General features: G+C 41.7%; 1 long non-coding RNA gene and 1 pseudogene across 2 annotated transcripts; one reads left to right on the forward strand and one right to left on the reverse strand.

The window, feature by feature from the left end:
- The first annotated feature begins 258 nt into the window (after nucleotides 1–258).
- On the forward strand, nucleotides 259–5,019 carry LOC131901497 (uncharacterized). 2 transcript variants are annotated; one of them, XR_009376743.1, is made up of 2 exons: nucleotides 259–1,627; nucleotides 4,711–5,019. It is a non-coding gene; the product is annotated as an uncharacterized LOC131901497 (long non-coding RNA). The 2 variants fall into 2 exon arrangements; XR_009376742.1 differs by lacking the exon at nucleotides 259–1,627 and adding an exon at nucleotides 3,518–3,850.
- LOC131901490 (ribonuclease P protein subunit p29-like) lies at nucleotides 4,888–21,396 on the reverse strand (annotated as a pseudogene).
- Between the last annotated feature and the right edge of the window lie 2,083 nt (nucleotides 21,397–23,479).

The following is a 23,479-nucleotide window of genomic DNA, read 5'->3' on the forward strand; positions in this document are numbered from 1 at the left end:
GGGCATGCACTTCCTAGTTGATCCATGTTGACCCTTGCTCTGACCTAGACAACACCCTTCTTTGCTCTACATTGTCTTGTTCTTGTACCTGCTGTGGCACTGCCTCACACCTGTGTTCCAGAATAGAAGTGTTTAAAGTAGGAGAACCTTAGACAGCTTCTCATGCCTGTGCTTTGTTCTGTTCTGTGCATATCTTACTCTACTTATCCCTACTCAAGGAAGATATAGATTCTATCTAGATCAGTCTGGCCTTGAAATCACACAGGTAGGCCTGACTCTGCATCCAGAGTGCTGGATCATAGGTACTTACCATGTCCACCAAGCTTATCTCTACTCTGAGCTTTCTTTTTTATTTTAATTTCATTTTACATACCAACCACAGTTAACCTCCATACCCTCTTCCTGCTACTTACTCCCCCACCCCCATCCACACTTCAGAGAGGTTAAACAACCTTGGTGCAGTGAGGAGGGGCTTGGACCTGCCTAGGCTCAGTGTTTCGGGCTCTGCTGACTTCAGAGAGGTTAAATAAAGCCTCCCTTGGGGAGTCAGCAAAATCTAGCATATCAAGTTGAGGCTTCCCTGTGTTTTGTGTGACATCTTGGGATTACTAATGTAGTACAGGGTTCATCTCTGAATAAGATTGTTTCTTAATTTAATAACTGGTTAAATTGATTCTTAAGTGAATACTTCCTCAGTAACTGTTAATTTCTTGTTACTGTTTAGTTGGAAATTATTGGGAGAATTTCCCTACACATTGGTGTGTCACTTCTTGTCCAGAGAACTACTCACTATGGAGTACCCAGCCTCAGCTGATAAGATCCAACACAACCAGTGCTCATAAGATGTAGGAAATGCTGTGGAAGATGGGCTGGACAGATTTTAAGAGCCAGGGATCAGAAGAGGATATGGTTTCCTATATTTGACAGGGAACCTTTACCTAGACTGATCTCAACAGTGTGGTGTCTAAAAATGGCTTGGGATATGATGTCTTGTACCTTTTTATTTAAAATCTGTGGTTCTCTGAAACATTAAGTTTCAAAATACCTCCAGAGTCATCGCTTCCATTTGTCTTCTTTTATTTCCATATTTTCTAACCGCTGCTAAGAAAAAAATCTAAATATAACAATCAACTGGAGATATCAACATCAATAGAATCCCCATTAAACAAAGATTTAAAAGCATAGTTAAAAATAAGGGAGAAGTGATCAAAAGAAGTGTGTTAAAGTTTCTTTCCTTACCTGCCATGGTTGGAGAGAGAGTATCAGCAATCCACAGTACAATGGAGCAAGAGAATTGGTTATTCTTGTCTGATCAGCTGACCTGAGTGGCAAGTGTGTCCGGTATCAGACAGCACTTACTGGTGACTGGGCACAGGTGACCTGTGATGATCCAAATTTGTTTACAGGCATCACCATGGAAATCCCAAGAAGTACCAGGTGGTGGTGGGGTTGGAGGGGAAATGATGTCATAAATGGGGTTGGAGGGGAAATGATGTCATAAATGGGGCAGCAGCCAATGGGAAGGTTGGATTCTGAGCTAAAAGTTGGAATTGGTTGGAGAGGATGCCAGGAGACCAACAGTAGTCATGGAAGCTGAGGTGTGGACTAGTGAATGGAGGCAATACTGGTATGAAAGTACCCCTTCCCATGAGGTCTGTCCAGGGTATTGGCATTGCTACTTATAATAAGCTGTATCTAGTGATCCTATGAGGTGTCATCTTCCAGCTGAAAGTGTCCTATCAGCATTCACTGTATATAGAGTCAGTACCTTGGACAGGAAGGAGAGGAACACCTAGGTGGAGGAAACTTGGATGAGAAACCATTTCAGTTGGTCTTTTTTTATGAGCTGTCTGCATCTGTCCATGATCCAAGGAAGAGATCAAAGGGCTCCTTTGTGACTGTTTTGAAAGACAGGGCTGAGTGTGATGCGTTCACCTGGATGATGAACTCCAAGAATCTTTTCTTTTGGTGTCTTCTCCTAGAGGCCTTCCTTAGTCTGTGTTTCCCCAGGCAGGACTCATATCTCCCTTCCCTGCTTTTCATCCCTTTTTGGTAGGGTTTGATTCTTGGGCCAGCATGGCTCTGTATCCTTAAAGTGGTGGGCAGTATCATGGTGAACTTGCAGAAGCAGTGGTCTTCTGTTCATCACGAAGATGCTTGTAATTGGATGCTGCTGGTAGAAGCAAGCACTTGAGGGGCTGATGGTGAGCCTTGCTGCACATGTTACCTCTTTCAAACTTGTTGCTATTTGCTGCCCAGACTTGTCTACCTCTGGATGTTTTCTCTCCTTCTTGTCTTTTGTGTTCCTGAGAAAGGCAAGTCTCTGTAGCCCGTTTTTCAGAAGCTCACGATGTATCTCACGCTGGCCTCAGACACATGGGCATTCTTTTTATCGTGCCTCCCTTCTTATAGTAATGAGGTTGTTTTGAGGTATTTCCCCTTAGTTGCTAGCCCTCTCTGGGTGGGGTCAGCTTATAGCTTTTCCTGGATCCATGTGATGCCTGCCAGTTAACTCAGGCCTACTTCTTAGCTGGTTTTTATTAAGCTTGTCATGGCAACTGTCCCATAGCCCCCGCTTCACAAGTACCAATGACAGGACTCAATCATGAGTCCTATCTGTCCTGGGGCTCAAGTGTATTGGGAACTAAGAACTATTAGCTAACAGATTTTTCTAGGGCAGTGACATTTTCATCTATTACCATTCTTAATTCCCTGTAGTTCTAATCTTTGCATACAACCAGATTATAATCCTGAATGATTTATATAGAAATAATAATTTCTTAAGGCCATATAATACCTCTTTGTTTCTGCCTAAAGAAGGTCTGTGGCTAACTGGGAATTGACTGGTCCCTTTCAGGTTGTCTTCTTTGGTGATGGTCTTGAAGACATGCCTTGTCTCCTGCAGAAGGATTCCTGTGACCCCTCCCCCCAATAAGAGGGACACTTGGATTTTATGACTGCAAAGGAGAAAAAAATTGAGGGTAAGGCCTGGGTAGTTCCGGCAGTCACAGCCTGGCCTTAGGGACTGGTAGCCTGGTCCTTCACAGCTGAGGAAGAGAGTCTCCAGAGGATAGTGCCTTTGTAGCCTGGCAATGATCAAGCCAGCAAGAGCCAAGGCACCCCAACTCCTTGTCCTGGGCTTTGCAATCTCCGGGCTGTTCTTAAGTGTCCTTTGGGCTTTAGCCAGGGTTCTGGAGCCAACAGGTCATACACAGAACCAACAAAGCCCAGTCTTGTTGCCTTGGTGGAGCAATTGCCATTGGTAGGACACCCATCATTCATTTTTGGGCCTCTTGAACTGTTCCTGGAATGTAGTTCTTTTATAGAGCTGCCCAGCACTAAGGGGTGAGCCCCCTCACAGACAGGCCCCTGCCCACTTCCATGTAGTAAACATTTGGAGCAAACTATGTGCCTAGTGTGCTAGGTGAGTGCTGAGGTAGGATACTGAATGATATGACCTATATCCTGCTCCTGTGGAGCTGAAGTTCTCATGAAGGACAGTGTATAACAACACCTGGGCAATTCTATTTCTTGATACTGACAATGGCTGTAAGGAAAATAATAACAGAATAATTTGAGTAGAGGGGAAAACTTTAGGAGTGGTAGACTCTCAGGAAGTGACATCAGAAAGGTGACCTAAGTTACAGCAGGAATCAATACGCAAACCTGCAGAGTACCCTTATTAAGAGAAGGACCTAAGCAAAAGCACCTGATGTGCAAGTCACACAGAGGCCAGCCACGGACACTGAAAATTTTTACTCTGACTGGATGGGAAGCTGCTAAAGAAGAGGCAAATGGCAGTTGGTAGTCTGATGTCTGATAACAGCCTTCATTTTGGGAATTTAATCTGGTGTGTATGTGGAAAAAAAAAAGCAGTATGTGAGCTGTGGGAGGGGGAGGGAAAGCTTCTATACCAACTTGAGGGAGCTGGAGGTAAGTTAGATTCAAAAACAAGGTGTTAATTGACTTGAGGTGGAGGATTAGGAAAGAGGTGATGTGTGTGTTTCTAGGTTTCTAGGCTGAACAAATTGTATACAGAGATGTGTCATTTTCGGAGATGAGGAATTCAGGTCAGAGAGAGCTGACCTAAATGGAGACCAAGGGTTCTGTGTTAGATAGGTAGTTTGAGGTACCTCCTGGATGTCCAGGTAGCTGTTGGGTGCAATGAGGTAAATGAGTCTGGCAATCACAGGAACGATCTGCACTGGTGATGGTGTAGTGGGTAGACATTCCAGCTTTGTTCTGGAAGTTCCAACCCCCATTGAGACTTAGGCAACTGTCACGCCTACAAGGCGGGGCCAAGGGAGGCGCCTGGGGACCCAAGATCTGGATCAGCGGACACTCGCTCGGTTCCAGGACCCTGGATGGTGGAGGTGTACAAAACAGAGCTCCAGAGAACACCGCTGGACTGTGATACACCTTCCCCAGACCCTGCGACCTACCTATCCCTTAATTTGTAAGTTACGCCATTAAATAAATCTCCTTTTAACTATGTGGAGTGGCCTTAATAATTTCACCAATATGATGGCACCCTGGAAACCATGATGAGAGAGAATCTGCCCCCAAGAGGCCCAGATAAAGGCTAGGTTCCAACAGTGTGAGCCAATGACATGCAGAGAGCACTTAGTGTGTTTAACAAGGTTCCAGGATGGCTCAGGTCACAACCATCTTAGATCTTCACTGTTTGTAACTTCACTGTTTGTACCTAAGGGACACCAAGTGACAGATGACAAGCAGAATACTGCCACTGAGTAACAGTCCCCAGATGAACATATGCTCTCATAGAAATCACCTGAGATAATAGCACCATGAAGATTTGCCTTTACATGCTTGGCCTGAATCATCTGCAGCTGCGCAGGTGGTGAAAAGAGCCCTCAAAGACGCGTTGGTAACAAAGCAAACAGGATCACAAACACCCACAGCCAGATGGTTTCTCAGGCTGCATCTCTAGTGCTCTCAAGACTTGAGGGTCTAATCCCATGGCAGGCTTCAGAAATAAAACTCATGTGTCTGGCTTGAGCTCACTGCATAGATCACAGATGTACTGCTTCCAGAGTTCATGCAGAGGGAGGAAGAGACTGTATCTGTCATAAGTCAGGAACAGGTACAAAGTCAGAAACATGAGCTTGGGATTTCCAGTGTTCAGGAAGACAGCTGGGCTCAGGGCTGAGAATGAGGATGAGGGAGCACTTGAGACTTCATGTAAGCCCTAGGATCCCCAATGACAATGTGGCCAAAGCTGAGTGCATTCCCCTAATTGAACCTCAATTTCTTCCCTGGCAGAACCTTCTCAAGGCTAAATTTCTGCTTTTGAGAAGGGAAGAGGGAGCCCTTTGCTCTGATTCTCTTCATGTTGGCCAGTTGTAGATGTGATGGTGGAACCCCTGGCTCAGACTAGGAATAGGATCTGGAGGTGGAGATATAACATCAGCCATAACAATCCAGGTGCTGTTCACTCAATGTCCTTTGCCCAAGAGGAACTGTGGGATATTGGATGTGTGTTCATGGGGTATCAAAGAAAGAAGGCACAGAGCACTCTAAGAATGATTTTAGACTTTATCACCTTCAGAGGGGGTCCATCTCTATGGACTGAAACACTGTAGATAAGCAAAGGACCCTTTTATTGTTATCCAATTCACAACTTTAGCAAGTCAATTCCATATACCTCTTATCTAAGCCCCTCAATGAGACAATGCCAAATGCAAATTCTCAGTAAAGGAATACCACAGTTTTCTGGGTTGTCCCTAAACCAAGTTTTCATAGGCTTTGAACTCCTAGCAAACACTCAGATAAGACTTCAAACAGGAGATAATGGAGACAGGAGGTAGCAATCACAAAAGGCAGATCAAAGCTAGGTGCTAACACCCAGGAATCAAACCAGCTGCAGTTCTGCAGAAATTCTCCCAACATATGCCCCTTTTTACATGCAACAATTAATTATTTTGGAGGTTATGTAGCTTCACAGCAAATACAGCCTTTTCTCTATCTTTCTGTTTTACAATCTTATATAAGTAAATCAAAACACATCTTAAAGCCAATAAGGTTACTGTTGCTAGCAAAAGAGTAACACTTGCTCAAACAAGAAATCTATTAAAGTGATGTACAGGGTTGAATGAGGTTATAGTATCTGCAAGGCTTTCCATAACATCCATTCTTGTCATATCAGGTAACTTTAAAAAAATTCTTACTTTCTTGCTGTAAATCATAAATCATTTGAGAAGAGTTAGGGTGACCCATCAAATGCATCTTAATCTTTTCCCAACCATACTTGCTTTCATTAAACTTTAAAGGAGTAATACAATAACATTCCAATCACATTTTAACTTTATTTGCTCCTTTGATAGTTCTAACTGATCTCTCAACAATATACCAGCTTGTCTCAAATCAGCTAATTCATTAACTATCTCATTATCTATTTTATTTTGTTCAGTCCAAAGTTCTGTAGAATGCTTATGCCAGTTTCTAACAAACCCAGTAGTTGGAATTTCTTTATGAAGCACCACTCTGGCTGTTGCACCAGTAGCAGTCAATGCAATAATTCTCATAATAACTGCAAAAATCAATCCAACCATTTGATGTATTCTTCTTAATATTCTTTCAGCTAGCTTCTGTACCAGGTTCATCAGATGTGTGTGCCTTGACATGACATCGACAACTTCACTGGTATCCAGATTGTTGCCCTTGCTCTAAGAATATATAAACTTTGAAATAGTAAGTTTAAAGACATACTAGAATTAACACAGGTATGAAGGGTACAGCATTCACAAGTGATGCAATAATTATTACAGCACAATTGTACAGGCCCATTTAGTAGCTAGTAAGGTAATGGTACACAAGCCATAAAAGGTTGGCTTTCAATCAGTCTAAAAGACAAAGCATACTTACCATCCTTAATGTGTAACTTTTCTTCCCATACTTTAAGAGGATGGGAGGTGACCAGGCTTGTACGCCCACCCTGCACCAATTGGGAACAGGTGAGGCCACAGTCTCCAGACTGCTCAGTCCCCCTAGGCCCTGAGGGCACATTCAGTGCCACTCCCCGCACCAGTGCAGCTCCAGAGACTGGGCATCAGCCTCCTCCTACCCCCCCTCTGGCCAACCATTCTGTTAGGCACCAGTGACCACCAGAGCCATATGCCTTATCCTGGACCAATTGGGAAGAAGAGCAACCACAGGACCCAGAGGGTCCACCTGCACCAATTGGAGGAAGAATGATCTGGAGCTCCACCTGTTTATATTAAAGGAAGAAATGGGTAGACTGCAGTGTAAGAACACATTAAACAACATAAAGAGCAATGCAGTCCCATCAAAACCTAGTAATCCTACAACAGCCAAACCTGAACATCCCAAAGCAGATGTTCCAGAAGGAAATGACCTTAAAAACAACTTTATAAAGATGATAGAGGCCCTAAAAGAGGAAATGAAAAAATCCCTTAAAGAAATGGAGGAAAAGACAAACAAAAAGTTGAAGGAAATCAATAAATCTCTTAAAATCAATAGACCCAAGAAATAACAACCAAACAAGTGAAGGAAACAGTTCAAGACTTGAAAACTGAAATAGAGGCAATAAAGAAACTCAAACTTAGCGAATTCAGGAAAAGGAAAATCTGAATAAATGAACAGAAACTACAGAGGCAAGCATTACCAACAGAATAAAAGAAATGGAAGAGAGAATATCAGATTGAGGATACTATAGAGGAAATAGATTCATCGGTCAAAGAAAATGTTGAAATCCAGCAAATTTTTAACACAAAACAACCAGGAAATCTAGGACACCATGAAAAGACCAAACCTAAAAATAGTAGGGATAGAAGAAGGAGAAGAATTCCAGCTCAAAGGTACAGAAAATATATTCAACAAAATTATAGAAAAAAGCTTTCCCAACCTAAAGACAGACATGTCTATGAAGGTACAAGAAGCATATAGAACATCTAATAAACTGGACCACAAAAAAGTCCCATTGTCACATAATAGTCAAAACACTATACATACAGAATAAAAAAAGAATATTAAGAGCAACAAAGGAAAAAGATCAAATAACATATAAAGGCAGACTTATCAGAATTACACTTGAGTTCTCAATGGAAACTCTGGAAGCCAGAAGGCCCTGGACAGATGTTATGCAGATACTAAGAGAACACAGATTCCAGCCCAGACTATTATACCCAGCAAAGCTTTCAATCACTGTAGATGGAGAAAACAAGATATTCCATGATAAAACCAGATTTAAACATTACATATCCACAAATCCAGCCCCACAGAAAGTACTAGAAGGAAAACTCCAACCCAGGGCAGTTACTGCAACTAACAAAACACTGGCAATAGATAAAGTTACACCAGCAAATCCCAAAGAAGGGAAACACACACACTACCACCACCAAAAAAACAACAAACAAAAAAACAGGAATTAACAGTCACTGGTCATTAATATCCCTTAATATCAATGGATTCAATTCACCTGTAAAAAGACAAAGGCTGACAGAATGGATATAAAAACAGGATCCATCTTCCTGCTGCATACAAGAAACATACCTCAACCTCAAAGACAGACACTACCTTTTTTTAAAGGCTAGGAAAGAATATCCAATCAAATGGACCTAAGGAACAAGTGGGTGTAGTTATCCTAATATCTAACACAACAGACTTCAAACGAAAATCAAACAAAACAGATGAAAAAGGGCATTTCATATTCATCACAGGAAAAATCCATTAAGATGAAGTCTCAATTTTGAAAATTTATGCCCCTATTTCAAGGGCACCTACATTTGTAAAAGAAACATTACTAAAGTGCAGCTGGAGTTATCTCCAGTCCCACCTGGACCCGGACCACTCAGACCCAAATAAACACACATAGACTTATATTACTTATAAACTGTATGGCCATGGCAGGTTTCTTGCTATCTAGTTCTTATATCTTAAATTAACCCATTTCTATTAATCTATACCTTGCCACATGGCTCATGACTTACCAGTATCTTTACATGTTGCTTCTTCTGACAGCGGCTAGCAGTGTCTCTTGACTCAGCCTTCCACTTCTCACAATTCTCCTTGTCTGTTTATCCTGCCTATACTTCCTGCCTGGCTACTGGTCAATCAGCGTTTTATTTATCAACCAATCAGAGCAACACATTCACAGCATACAGAACATCCCACAGGACTGAAGCTCAAATCACACATCAAACACCACACCCTAATAGTGGGAGACCTCAACACCCTCCTCTCACCACTGGACAGGTCGGCCATACAGAAATTTAACAGAGAAATAAGGAAACTAATAGATGTTATGACTCAAATGAACATAACAGACATCTATAGAACATTTCACACAAACACAAAAGAATATACATTCTTTTAAGCACCCCATGGAACCTTCTCCAAAATTGACAACATACTTGGTAACAAAACAAATTTCAACAGATAAAAAAAAATTGGAGAAACCCCCTGTAACTTATCAGACCACCACAGCTTAAAGTTAGAAATCAACAACAATACAAAATGCAGAAAGCTACAAACTCATGGAAACTGAACAATGCTCAACTGAATCACCAATGGGTCAAGGAAGAAAGAAAGAAAGAAATTAAAGACTTCCACAAATTCAATGAAAATGAATGCACAACATACCCAAACTTATGGGACACTATGAAAGCAGTGCTAAGAGGAAAATTCATAACACTAAATGCCCACATAAAGAAGCTGGAGAAATCTCACGCTAGTGACTTAACAGCACACCTGAAAGCTCTAGAACAAAAAGAAGCAAACTCACCCAGGAGGAGTAGAAGACAAGAAATAATCAAATTGAGGGCTGAAATCAATACAATAGAAACAAAGAGAATAAGATAAAGAATCAATTAAACAAAAAGTTAGTTCTTTGAGAAAATCCACAAGATAGACAAACCCTTATCCAAACTAACCAAAAAGCAGAGAGAGAATATCCAAATTAACAAAATTAGAAATGAAAAGGGGGACATAATAAGAGATGCGGAAGAAATCAAGAGAATCATTAGATTATACTTTGAAAACCTGTACTCCAAAAATTGGAAAATGTAAAAGAAATGGACAATTTTTTGGACAGGTACCATATATCAAAATTAAAACAAGATCAGATAAACAATTTAAATAGACCTATAACCCCTAAGGAAATAGAAGCAGCCATCAAAATCTCCCAACCAAAAAAAGCCCAAGGCAAGATGGTTTCAGCACAGAACTCTACCAGAATTCAAAAAGAGCTGATATCAATACTCCTAAAACTGTTCCAAATGATAGAAACAGAAGGAATATTGCCAAACTCTTTTTACGAAGCTACAGTTACCCTCATACCCAAACCACACAACTAGGAAAGAGAATTACAGACCAATCTCCCTCATGAACATTGATGCAAAAATTCCCAATAAAATATTAGCAAACCAAATCCAAGAACACATCAAAAAATCATCCATCATGATCAAGTAGGCTTTATCCCCAAGATGCAGGGATGGTTCAACATATGAAAATCTGTCAATGTAATATACCATATAAACAAACTGAAAGGAAATAAAAACACATCATCATCTCATTAGATGCTAAAAAAAGCCTTTGACAAAATCCAACACCTCTTAATAATAAAGGTCTTGGAGAGATCAGAGATATAAGGAACATACCTAAACATAATAAAGGCAATATACAGCAAGTCAACAGCCAATATCAAACTAAATGGTGAGAAATTCAAAGTAATTCCACTAAAATCAGGAATAAGACAAAGATGTCCACTCTTCCCATAGCTATTCAATATAGCACTTGAAGTTCTAGCTAGAACAATAAGACGCCAAAAGGAGATCAAGAGGATACAAATTAGAAAAGAAGTCAAACTTCCACTATCTGCAGATGATATAATAGTATGCAGCTGATAAACAGCTTCAATACCAGTAATGTGGCAGGATATAAGATTAACTCCAAAAAATCAGTAGCCTTCCTATACACAAATGTTAAATGGGCTGAGAAAGAAATCAGAGAAACATCACCCTTTACAATAGCCACAAATAACATAAAATATCTTTGGGTAATTCTAAACAAACAAATGAAAGACCTGTATGACAAGAACTTTAAGTCTTCGAAGAAAGAAACTGAAGAAGGTATCAGAAAATGGAAAGATCCCCCATGTTATGGCATATGTAGGATCAACATAGTAAAAGTGGCAATCTTACCAAAAGCAATCTATAGATTCAGTGCAATCCCCATCAAAATCCCAATGCAATTCTTCACAGACCTTAAAACCACAATACTCAACATCACATGGAAAAGCAAAAAACCCAGGATAGCCAAAACAATCCTATACAATAAAGGAACTTCCAGAGGCATCACCATCCCTGACTTCAAGCTCTACTATATAGTTATAATAATAAAGACAGCTTGATATTTACATAAAAACAGACATGTTGATCAATGGAATCAAATTGAAGACCCTGACATTAATCCACACACCTGTGAACACCTCAATTTTGCCAAAGAAGCCAAAATTATACAGTGCAAAAAAAAAAAAGAAAGAAAGTGTCTTCAACAAATGCTGCTGGCATAACTGGGTATCTACATATAGAAGAATGCAAATAGATCCATATCTATTACCATGTACAAAACTCAAATTCAAGGGAACTAATAAATCCAGTTACACTGAACCTGATAGAAGAGAAAGTAGGAAATAGTCTTGAATGCATTGGCACAGGAGACCACTTCCTAAATATAACACCAGTAGCATAGACACTGAGTGCAAATATATTAATAAATGGAACCTACTCAAACTGAGAAGTTTCTTTAATGTAAAGGACACTGTCAATAAGACAAAAGGCAGCATACAGAATGGGAGAAGATCTTTACCAATCCCACATCTGATAGAGGGCTGATTTCCAAAACATATAAAGAATTCAAGAAACTAGACAGCAAAATATCAAACAATCCAATAAAAAAAATGGGCTACAGAGCTAACATGGAATTCTCAAGAGAAGAATCTCAAATGGCCAAAAGACATTTAAGGAAATGTTCAACATGCTTAACCATCAGGGAAATGCAAATTAAAACAACTCTGAGATACCATCTTACACCTGTCACAATGGTTAAGATAAAAAACAATGATGATACCTTGTGTTGGAGAGGATGTGGAGAAAGGGGAACACTCCTCCAATGCTGGTGGAAATGCCATCTTGTACAGCCACTCTGGAAATCAGTATGGCAGTATCTCAGAAAATTGGGAATCAACCTACTTCAAGATCCAGCAATACCACTTCTGGGCATATACCCAGAAAGATGTTCAACCACACCACAAGGACATTTGTTCCACTATGTTCATAGCAGCATTATTTATAATAGCTAGAACCCGGAAACAACCTAGATGCCTTTCAACTGGATAAAGAAAACGTGGTACATTTACACAATGGAGTTTTACACAGTGGCCAAAAAAAAAAGTCACCATGAAATTTGTAGGCAAATGGATTGAACAAGAAAAAATAATCCTGAGTGAGGTAACCCAGACCCAGAAAGACCAACACAGTAATATCTCACTCATAAGTGAATATTAGATGCAAAGCAAAGAATAACCTGGCTACAATCCACAACCCTAGAGAAGCTATGTAAAGAGGAGGACACTAAGAGGGACACATGTGGATTGCCCCAGGAATGGGCAAGAGTCAAGATCTCCTGGGTAAACTGGGAGTGGGAAATAGAGGGAGGGGATGGAAGGTGGGAACATGAGTACTTGAGATGGCCGAGTTTGGGGAGAGATAGGGAGGGAGAGCAAGGAAAGAGATATCTTGACAGAAATTTCCATGAAGGGGATGGGGAGAAATCTGCAGCTATGGAAAACCCCAGAAACTCATAAGATTGTCCCCAGCTAAGACTCGTAGCATTGGTGGAGAGGGTGCTTGAACTAGCTTTCCCCTGCACTGAGATTGGTGTCTACCCTAACTGTCATCATTAAACCTACATCTGAATCTACATCCAGTGACTGATGGAAGCAGATGCAGAGACCGATAGCCAAGCAATTGGCCAAGATCATGGATTTCAGTTGACTAGAGGGAGGAAGGATTATAGGAACAAGGGGGTGGGGGGTCAGGATTATGATGGGAAAAATCTCAGAGATAGCTGACCCAAGCTAGTGGGAGCTCATGGACTCTGGACTGACAACTGGGGAGCCTGCATTGGACTACACTAAGCCCTCTGAATGGGGGTGAAAGTTGTGTGGCATGATGTCTTTGTGTGTCCCCTGGCAATGGGACCAGGACTTATCCTGGGTACATGAACTGGCTTTTAGAGCCCATTCCCTGTGGTGAGATATCTTACTCAGCCCTTATCCAGTGGGGTGGGGCTAGATCCAGCCCCAACTTGGTATGCCAGCCTGTGTTGATTACCCAAGGGAGGCCTTACCCTCTATGAGGAGATAGGGTGGGATGGGGGCGGGAAGGTGGGGAGAAGTAGGAGAAGGGGAGGAAGGGGAAACAGGTTGGTATGTAAAATGAAAGAAAAAAAATTTAAGTGAAAAAATTTATAAAAAAAGAGAGTGGGAGGCACTTGATAACTTTCACAAGTTAGTACAAATTGAATTGTCAAATTGCAGGAGACAACTTGACATTCCAATTCCATGCCATTGGATAGGTTCATTAACATAAGAACTGATTTCTACAGTTCCACTCAAACTATACCACTTCAATTTTAATTCTAAGTGAGAATATTTTCCTTGAGGGGAGCCATAAGGGCTCCAATCAGTGATGTCTCCACAGGACATATTAATTAGCACTTGAGGTTTCTCAATCTTGCGTTGTTGCCAATGTACCAGTCAGAGACCTTGTTGGTAACCTTCATCTCACAGAATGGCAGATTTATGGATCTAGTAGCATTAATCACCTGTCCTTTAAAACCAGATGCATGAAGTATATAAAACTTACTATGATAATCTTAGGTAGCACAGTGGATAGTCATACTTGAGAGGTTATATTTAGACTTTGAATTCCATTTCCCATATGAATAGGAATTCCTTATGCTCCCACAGTATAAATTTAATCTCTTTACCCTCCTCCATTGGCTGAGTAGGGCCTCAGTAATCATAAGGACCAGATAGCCTAGAAGATTTATTAACCACCAAAGGAATATCCATATTTCCCCACCTTACTGCTAAATTAATTGGAGGATTAGGAGTAAAGTCTAAGTACCTATGATCAGTCCCTTTTACCTGTAAAGTTACCATAGGTAGCATGAAAAGTAATAGATTTGTAGAATTCAGAGGTTTCTGAGTCATAGGAATTACTACCTCCCCTTTGTCATATAAATTCTTAAGCTGTCCCCAAGTAGGAGGATTAGCTGTCTGCTCCAAAGGCATTCCTGTGCTTTTTCCTTCCCAGATGCATCTCAGTAACAGGAAGCATTCAGGAGACTTCTCTTGCTCATGTCTAAGCTTTATTAATTTTGATGGTATCCACAACTTCTAATCTCCTCCAGAAACATAAGCATAACCTCAACCCCATCATAACACCTTTCCCATTTTCCATACTGATGTAAAGGCAACCTTTCAGTACACAGGAGTTTTTGTATCGTCCAATGCCTGTCAGTAGCTGTTGTTACTGTTTCATTAGCAATTAAAAAATTGAAGGTAAGTAAAGCATTGTGCACTCTATCCCCAGGGGTCCTCATATCATCCTTCTGTTTGACAAGCATCTCCTTTAGAGTGTTATTAGGTCTTTCAACAATTGCTTGTACGGTAGGATTATATAGCATCTCTGTAATGCGTTTTATGTTGTAACCTGTAAAAAAAAAGTGTCATTATGCAGGAGATATATGCTGAGGTGTTATCATTTTTATTTTGTATTGCTATGTCCATTACAGCCTTTGTTTCTAATAAAAGTGTAATTATAGAATCAGCCTTTTCAGAACTTAATGCAGGTGCCAATTAAAATCCAGAGTATGTATCAAAGATATGATGAATGTGTTTTAATTTTCCAAATTCTGCTAAATGAAATACATCCATTTGCCAAATTTCATTTCTTTGTGTATGTACCTTTAAGATTAGTTCCTGCAGGTAAAGGAACTTGCTTATACAAAGAAAAGCAGGACAGTTTTTTTCTAATTTCCTTAGCTTGTTGCCAAGTAATGAAATTTTTTTTCTTTGTGGTGATATTTTATTTGTGCTGAAATATGGTGACATTTTATTTGTGCTTTAATAAATTAAGCTTCCCTGGAGATCAGATGAAATAGCAAGCCATTTTAAGTAAGAAAGAAGTCAGGCAATGCCTTTAATCCTATCATTTGGTAGGCAGGATCTTTGTGTGTACAAGGCCATACTGGAAACAGAGCCAGGTGTAGTGGCACACGCCATAAATTCCAAAACTAGTTAACTGTGGAGGTCTGTACAGACAGAGAGGAAGTGACAGAGCTGGGTAGGATGAGAAAATGATGTAGCTAAATGGAGAGAGCAAATCAGATGGCAGAACAGCAAGGTGTGGGTAGACAGGAAGTAACTAGCATTTGGAAGCTGCTAAGTTGGTGAATAAGGTTAGCTGTGACTTTCCCTATTTCCCTGATCTCTCCCGAGCTTTCACCCCTATATCTGGCTTTGTGTTTTATTTAATGAGACCATTTAGAAATTCATCTACATGTCTTTAAGCTCTGACAGTTAACATGATGTTTCTTGTGAAATTCTGAGGCTTCCAATACATTTCCTACTAGTAATTGATCAATTTCTTCATTTCCTTTTGCTAATGGTCCAGGCAACCCAGTATGAGTGGGTAATATAAAGTGGGCAAGTCCTTTCTTGGATTGCCTATTGTGGTTGTACAAATAATAAAGTTAATTCTGAATTATCAGGAATAAGTTTAGCAGACTTGCAAAGCAGGTCCTCGTGTAAAGTAGTGGGAATGTCCGGAAAGTGAAGGGAGAGTACCAAAAGATTTTCCCTGGGACTATTACCATTTGTCTTGGTGCCCGTTCACACAAAGCCAGGGTCAGAGAGTCAAGAACACCAGGCTCAAACTTGAAACAAGAACTTCCTGCAAGAACCCCAGGGAGACAGTCCCAGAGTAAAGTGACACTCTCATGCCTTCTGGGACGTGGAAGGCTATGTGGCAATAGAGTGTTATACAAAGCCTATAAATAGTGGCTGTACACACAAACTCAGAACTTCCTTAAGGGAGACATCCTCCCATAAGAAAGTGATATATTCCTTTCAGAAACTTCAGATAAGTGTAGGCAGTACCTCTCCTTGGCAGTAACCTTTGAGTGGGTGATTCTGTCTAGTGATATTAAAAGCTATAGGAAAGTCCATATTAAGGAATATCAGTTCCTCTTTTCTAGAAAGCCAAGACAGTCTGTGGCTATGGGTAACAGACTCACTTATTACTGAGCCTAGGAGAGACACTAAATGATGAAAGTTCTCTGGCTCACCAATGCCTGACTTTTAGAAACCAAGCCAAGACATAAAAACATTGGTAGGGGGAGGCTGCCTCCTGTGACGGAAGACAGAGAAGCCCCTGAGACTAAGGGGGCAGAGCTGCCTAGTGAGCCCCTGGAATCACCAGTCCACACCCTGACCAGAAAGACTAGGCAATGATGAGTGGCAAGGCCTTTAGGAAAGATGGGCGTACCTCTGTTGCTCTGGGTTAATGTCAAAGAGCCTCATGTCTCTCCTCTGTTTGGCAGTGAGGACTTTGGATTTCTTCTGCTGCTGCTTTGGCTTCTGACAAGTATTCCAAGACCACAGCCTTACGTTGCAGATGGCTCTCAAAAGTCTTGCTGGCTCCAGTGAAGTATGCTCTGCTTCAGGAAGGCCCTCACAAAGGCCTCAGCCCGCTGGCTTCCCAGCTCCTATTCGGAGACATGGTGGTGTGGTTTACTGTTCTGTTCTCAGACTCCGGGGTCCTCATGTCCCATTCCTGAGAGCCACCATTTTTGCTGATCTAGGTTACAAATCCCTTGTCTTCCAAGTGTTTGCTACAGACAACTACCAAGATGTAAAAGTAACACTCACATGCTAACTGTGACACTGTCCTACACTGTAGCCAGGTCAAACACTGACTTCCTGTCCTGTTTCTCTGAGGTAACTCTATTGAGCATTCAAAATCCTTTGTAACACAAGACTTCTCTAATCCTTGTGGGGAAAGAAGCTTTAGAAATGGATGATACAGGTTATTTAATAAGTCATGACCACAAGACTAACTTGAAGTGGAAGGGAGCTGGGGGTGTTAGGGAAATAGGCATTCCAGAACTAGGGGAAATTGCCTTGGGGTTCCAGGCAGGTCAAGGAGGAGGAAATCTGATACTGAGCACCACAGTCCCCTTTCCTTGCTTTTCAGCCTTGTGGCCTCCATGTGGCTGCTGTTGGAGAGGTCTGCTCCAGTCCCCCTTGAGGCAGAAAGAGTGAAGTGCATCTCGGGCACTACTCACTCTCATCTACAGGACTGTAATACCCTAGGGAAGAGCGGGTGAAACCACTTCACTGTTGCACCCAGTCCTGAGACACTCTAGTTTCACCACCTCTCAAGTTGGGGCAGCAACAGTCTATTCTTCACTGGGCAGCAGGCATCTCACTTGGCCTTCATCTGCTGCAACCCGGACAGTGCTCTTTCCTGAGGACCTACCTCTTGGCTGGACCATTTGCTGGGCTCTTTTTGCACTAACCAGACAGTAAAAACAAGTCTGAGGCTAACTGCCAGCTTTATTTAGGTTAACATATTAACAGTGGCCGATATCCTCTCTCTGCTAAAGCAGGGGGTAAAAAGACAGAACACACAATCTTTGAGGCAGTTCAAAGTCGGGATGGCTAAACAATCTATCATCAATATCAGAACAATTTGGTTCTTTTAAACTCATATGAAGTCTCACTTTCATGGGGAAATAAAATCAAGGCCTTTTAAAATCTTGATTTCAAGGATATTCTCTCTCTTTTGCTTTTTTGAGACAGGGTTTCTCTGTATATCCCTAGTTGTCTTTAAACTCAGAGAACTGCCTGCCTCTGCCTCCCAAGAACTGGGATTAAAGGCATGCGCCACACAGCCTGGTAGAGCATGTGTTCTTTATGAGACACAGGTGACATGTCCACCCAACTGACAAAGCATGCTGAAGCATCCAGACAGAATTTTTAACATTCACTTATGAAATGGCCTGAACACTGAACACAGAAGCAAGAGCAAGTCAGGTTTCAGGTAGGCACCGGCTGTCATTCCCCATGGAGTGGAAGATGACATGAAATCTAGGTGTCCAAGTCCCTCAGAGCTGACCCTGGTACCCTAAGAAAGGAGTCTGGCACAAGAAGACATCAGCACAAAAGACCTCGATGGGGTCTAATATGCTGACTGTAAAGGTGAAGAGTAATCCATGGGAAAGGACAGCTAGACCAGTCTTAGAAGACATTGAACCATCTTTGCTATCAAGTCTACTGCTCCCAGCCCACCTTTGAAAGACACTACCTGTACATCGTGCTCCTTGGCTTCTTTATGAGAAAAGCCATGGTAAATCACTGCTGGGGGATGAAAGACAAAAATAGATTACTTCCTGTTAGGAATGAGTGTAATATCCAAGGCTCTTCTAAGTATGACCAAAACTACACTTATTTAGAGACAGAATACTTGGTTAGTGAAAGGACCAAGCAGATGCCATAACAGGCTGCTCAGTCTTCTCTCAGAGATCAGGCCTCAATTTCAGTTTCCTGAGACTTGAGCAAGCAGTTTCAGGGAGGGCCATGAACAAAAGACATAGTCCTTGCAGTAGCTCCCTTTCTGCATGTACTCAGACTGCTCAAAGTTCAGCCAGATGTTTACTCTCTGGGGCCCCTCACTAACTTAGAGTTATGCGCAGTACGTGCTTGGCCAGCCAGCCCCCATGGTGGCTCAAGGACAAAGCCTGGGACTTGTGCTGGACTGCCCCCAAAGTGATAAATTGTAACCACTAACCAGTAAATTCAAAGGTTACATACCCTCACCCAATTGAAAGAGAACAGAGATAAAAATAAACCAATCTGAGTTGCACCTGTGCAAAACTCCCCCAATGCCCCTGTAGCGCTTGTGGATTTTGCTTTAAAAAGCTAGCCACACAAAGAAAAAGCAAGTTCCTCCTGGCCTCACGGTTACTTTGGATCGAGCTTCCCTGCCTGCGGCTTGTAAACAGAAATAAACCTTGCTTTTGCATTCTGTACCTAAGGTCTTTGGTGGTATTTTTGGGGTCACAATCTGGGCCTAACAGTTAGTATGAAAAGGCAAAGCTTTCTTGGATGGTACATCTGTTTTACTCTGCAGTCCTGGGGGATTAAACTCATTGGAGTTTAATGCATGCCAGGCAAATGCTTCACCATGGATCCATGTCCCTGGTCCTACTGAATGCTGCTTATTTACATATTTATTTAAAGACACAGTCTCACTTTGCATCCTAGGCTGACTTAGAATTTGCTATGTAGCTCACAATGGCCTTAAACCTCCAATACTTCTGTCTCAGGCTCCTAAGTGCTAGTTCCTGGGATTACAGACATGTACCACCACAACTATCTTAGATACTTCTTAACTCTTCCCTCTGGCCAGATTTGTCCTAGAAATATTTAGGATGAGGTTTAAAAGCGCACCTCTCAAAGCTTAATGTGTTTAAGAACCTCTGGGATCTTATTAAAACATGGGGTTTTAGTTCCTACTCCAGACTCTGCATGTCCAGAAAAACTCCTCATTGGATCACATTTAGAGTAGTTCTGATTTAAAATACAAGTTATAATTATGCTGTGGCAGTTGCTCACTAAGGAATGAAGACACTAAAACTGAGGTGATGTTAACGGTTAGGGGGTGGTTGGTTGAAACACTGTATTTTGCTGACTACAAGAAATTTAAAACATATTTTTCGCTGTTTAGAATCTATAAAATTGGAATGTATCCTGATAGACAAAATACAACAGTCTTTCTGCAAATTCTAAATATGGCCAGCATGATGCCAAAATCTCTCTAAACCTCCATGCTTCTGTTTCTTATTTGTTTGGAGGAAACCATCACGGTGGCATTGGGGGACAGAGTACAGTTGTAAATGTGGTAGGAAAGGGCAAATGACCAGAAAATGTAGCTCACACTACACTCTATACATTTAGTCTCTGAGCTGAGTGTGGTAGCGCACACAGTTGATCCCATCACTTCAGAGGGAGAGGCCAGCCTCCTTTACAGTCTGTTTCCAGCTCAGTCAGAACTATATAGCGGACCTTATTCCAACAGCAACAATAATAACAAACAAAGAAACAAAAACCCACCTCTGTTCTCCTCTGCTTCCCTGAGAACATGTTTGACCAAGCAAACAAACCAAGGTAGTTACCAGTTTTACATACAGAATCTAGTTCTCCGTTGAACTGCAGATTGAGACTCCAGTTTGTTTATTGAGATTAATGTGCAGGGCCTGGGACCCTAGGAATAACTTTGTTTTACCTACCCCAGATGCCTAGCAACAGAGTTGGAAGTCTTTCTGCAGCAGTACACATGTAATAGCTCTGGTACACTCACTGCTTGTCAAGTAGTTGATTTAAAACAACACATATATACACTGGTAGGTGCGTGTATATATTTATTTTAATCTCATTCATCTTTCTAAGCAATTTTAAACATAGTTATTCCTAGTTATGTACAAAATAATATTGAAGTTGAGATATGCCAAGGCACTTGATCTCTGATAAAAGGACATGGCAGGAGTGTAAACCAACAGATCAGAGGCTTAATCTTTACAGTATCCCCCTCTCCCTCTAATACTGCTCCAGTGCTTGCTTCCTTTCCTGGAACATCTCTTTTCTGCTCAAATACCAATGCCTTAGGTTTGCTATACTGGGCCTAAGAAGGTTTTTACATGACAAAGGGTGAAAAGCCAGGTGGTAGAGGGGAGCAGGTCCTGTCAGCAGTTATCTGGGCAGGTAGTGGCTAAGTCCTGCCAAGGTCTTGGATCCACCTCTTCTAGTTCCCCTGAGCAGCCCTAGCTCCCCTGGGGAGAACACACACTCTATCTTGACATCTATTCCTAACTTAGAGACTGTGTCCGGCCACTTCACACTCTGCACCTTGATTTCTTTTGTGTACTATGAGTCTGTTCCCTGGAAACTGTCTTGGGACTCTGTTGCGACAGGTATCCCTGATTCAGCTTCCTGTTCCAGACCCTGTATACTGTCATCCCGGCCCAATTTCGTGTCTCTCATCCTGCTTACCCTTCATTGTCGGACGCTTCCGGAGCGCTTTGATGACGTTTCCTTCAGGTCTCACTCACTCTTCCCCCTTTCTTCACTTTGTTCAGCAGCTTTCAGCCACCAGGACTCTTTCTTGTTTACCTTTTCGCTGGAAAAATCCCTTGTGCCCAAGAAACAACTTGCGCACAGTACACAGACAGACTTGCTCCAGGCGGCATCAATGGATGGGACCATATCTCGGACACGGCGCTTTGTGTGACGCCATCGAAATGTGACAGGCTCTGGCGGTGCATGCGCCTTGGGTTTAGCTCTGCTGCCGAGGGAGGGGCTAGCTAAGCGCCGGTTCTGTGGCGGGTGGAGTCTGTTATTTGTGGCCTCTTCAGTTTATGGCTCTCATGGCCTAGCAGTCCGGTTGCAGGTCAGGATTAATGAAGTATAGCTTGGCAAGCTGTCATGGAGAGGATGCGAGGGAGATTGGGACTACGGAGGGCAGAAATGGGCCTGAAGTAGTGGATGTAATGGCTGTATTGAGGTCTTAGGATTTTTTTTTTCTTTTTTCTTTTTAGTTTTTCGAGACAAGGTTTCTCTTTGTAAGAGCTGGCTATCCTGGAACTCACTCTTGTAGACCAGGTGGCCTCAAACTCAGAGACTTGCCTGCCTCTGCCCTCTATGTTATGGGATTAAAGGCATGAGCCACCATCGTCTGGATTTTCTTTTCGCCCCCCAGGGGACTCATGTGTCCCTGGCTGGCCTAGAATTTACTCACAGGATTACTAGTGAATGAGATCCATTTATCTAAGGACTTCTGGTGACAGTGGGAATTACTTTCTGTAGCCCACTTCACTTTTGGATTAAGGAGAAACATTTCTACTGGAGTTTTTGTCACTGCTTAAAAAATTAGTGATTAGAAAGAAATTACCTCCAAGCATGCAATTAGAACCAGAGGCCTTATTAATCATGAGAGCTGGAAACTGTTTCATTACTCTTTTATTTCATTTGTTGTATGAAATATGTATACACACATGCATACATGTGCCTCAGCCTGCCCAGTGACAGGACTATAGGAGATCACCATCAGGCCCAGTTCCAGTTCTTTTCAATGGTTATTTGTTTGTGAGAGAGACAGGCCTTTTTGGGTTTTCACACAAGAAAGCCCTGTGTGAAATACTATGAGAACATCAGAGGGTGAGTATTTCTCATCTTATCCAAAATGTTTGGGACCAGCAGTGTCTCATACTTTGGAGTTTTCTGGACTGTGGGAATGTTGGCATGGATTTGCTGATTGAAACTTAAAGCTGTAAATTGATCTGAAATCTCAAGGTTTTTCAGGACACTTTGGGTTCTAGGTCATTGCATTTCTTGAATTGTGGGTTCTCCTGTGCTTGCTTCATAGGCTGGCTTGGACTACTCTGCAAGACAGCACTGCTTAACATTAGATACTCAGCTTTATCCATGCCCTCAAAAATACAAGGCACAGATTATGAACTCCCTGACCCTGTTTTGCACTTGATCCAAACTCTGGTGTCAGTACAGAGGACTGGCAAGCAGAACTACAGGTGTTGGATAGAGGAGAACATGGACCCAATGGCACCAGCATTCTTCAGGTTGGTTGGTTATTTATTGTGTTTGTGTGTGTGTGTGTGTGTGTGTATGTGTTCACCATGCTATTTATGTGTAGCTCAGAAGACAACTTAAAATAGTTGCTTCTTTCCTTCTCTGATGCAAGTTTAGGATACTGAACTCAGGTTGTCAGGCTTGGCAGCCAGCTTCCTTACTCACTGCCTCATTTTGCTGGCTCTGTTCTTCTACTTTAATAATATCATCAGAGGCCACTGGAGAATAAAGAGACTGCCGTTAGACTTTACTTCCCTTACTTTGTTTTGTGATGGTCCAAAATGTTGTGGATGGAAGCCAGGTTTCCCACTTGCTAGGCAACAGATCTACTTGTTGAGCTCTACCCCATCTCAGCATTGGGCATTTCTGCTAGGCAAATCATTTCCTGCATTGAATAATTTAACACATTGGCAATAGAAATCACAGGCCTGATCACATGCATTCCCCTAGTCAACAGATGGCACCATATTTTAAAATTTGGTTTAAATTTAGTATCAACAGTAGAGACTATGACACATACCATGTATAGCCCAACATCAGTTTTTCAAATGCAATTCCCTAATCTCTCAACCTGTGAAAGTCACTTTTTAGGCTTTCTTGACTCCATGTTGTGTACTATAGGGCTTCATCTATTTTCTTGTCTGAGGCAGTGTCTCACTATGTAGCTCTGGCTGTCCTGGAACTCACTATGTGTAGATCAGGCTGGTCTTGAACTCAAGAGATCCA

Source organism: Peromyscus eremicus, unplaced genomic scaffold, assembly GCF_949786415.1.
Source record: "Peromyscus eremicus unplaced genomic scaffold, PerEre_H2_v1 PerEre#2#unplaced_91, whole genome shotgun sequence".
Taxonomy (NCBI): domain Eukaryota; kingdom Metazoa; phylum Chordata; class Mammalia; order Rodentia; family Cricetidae; genus Peromyscus; species Peromyscus eremicus.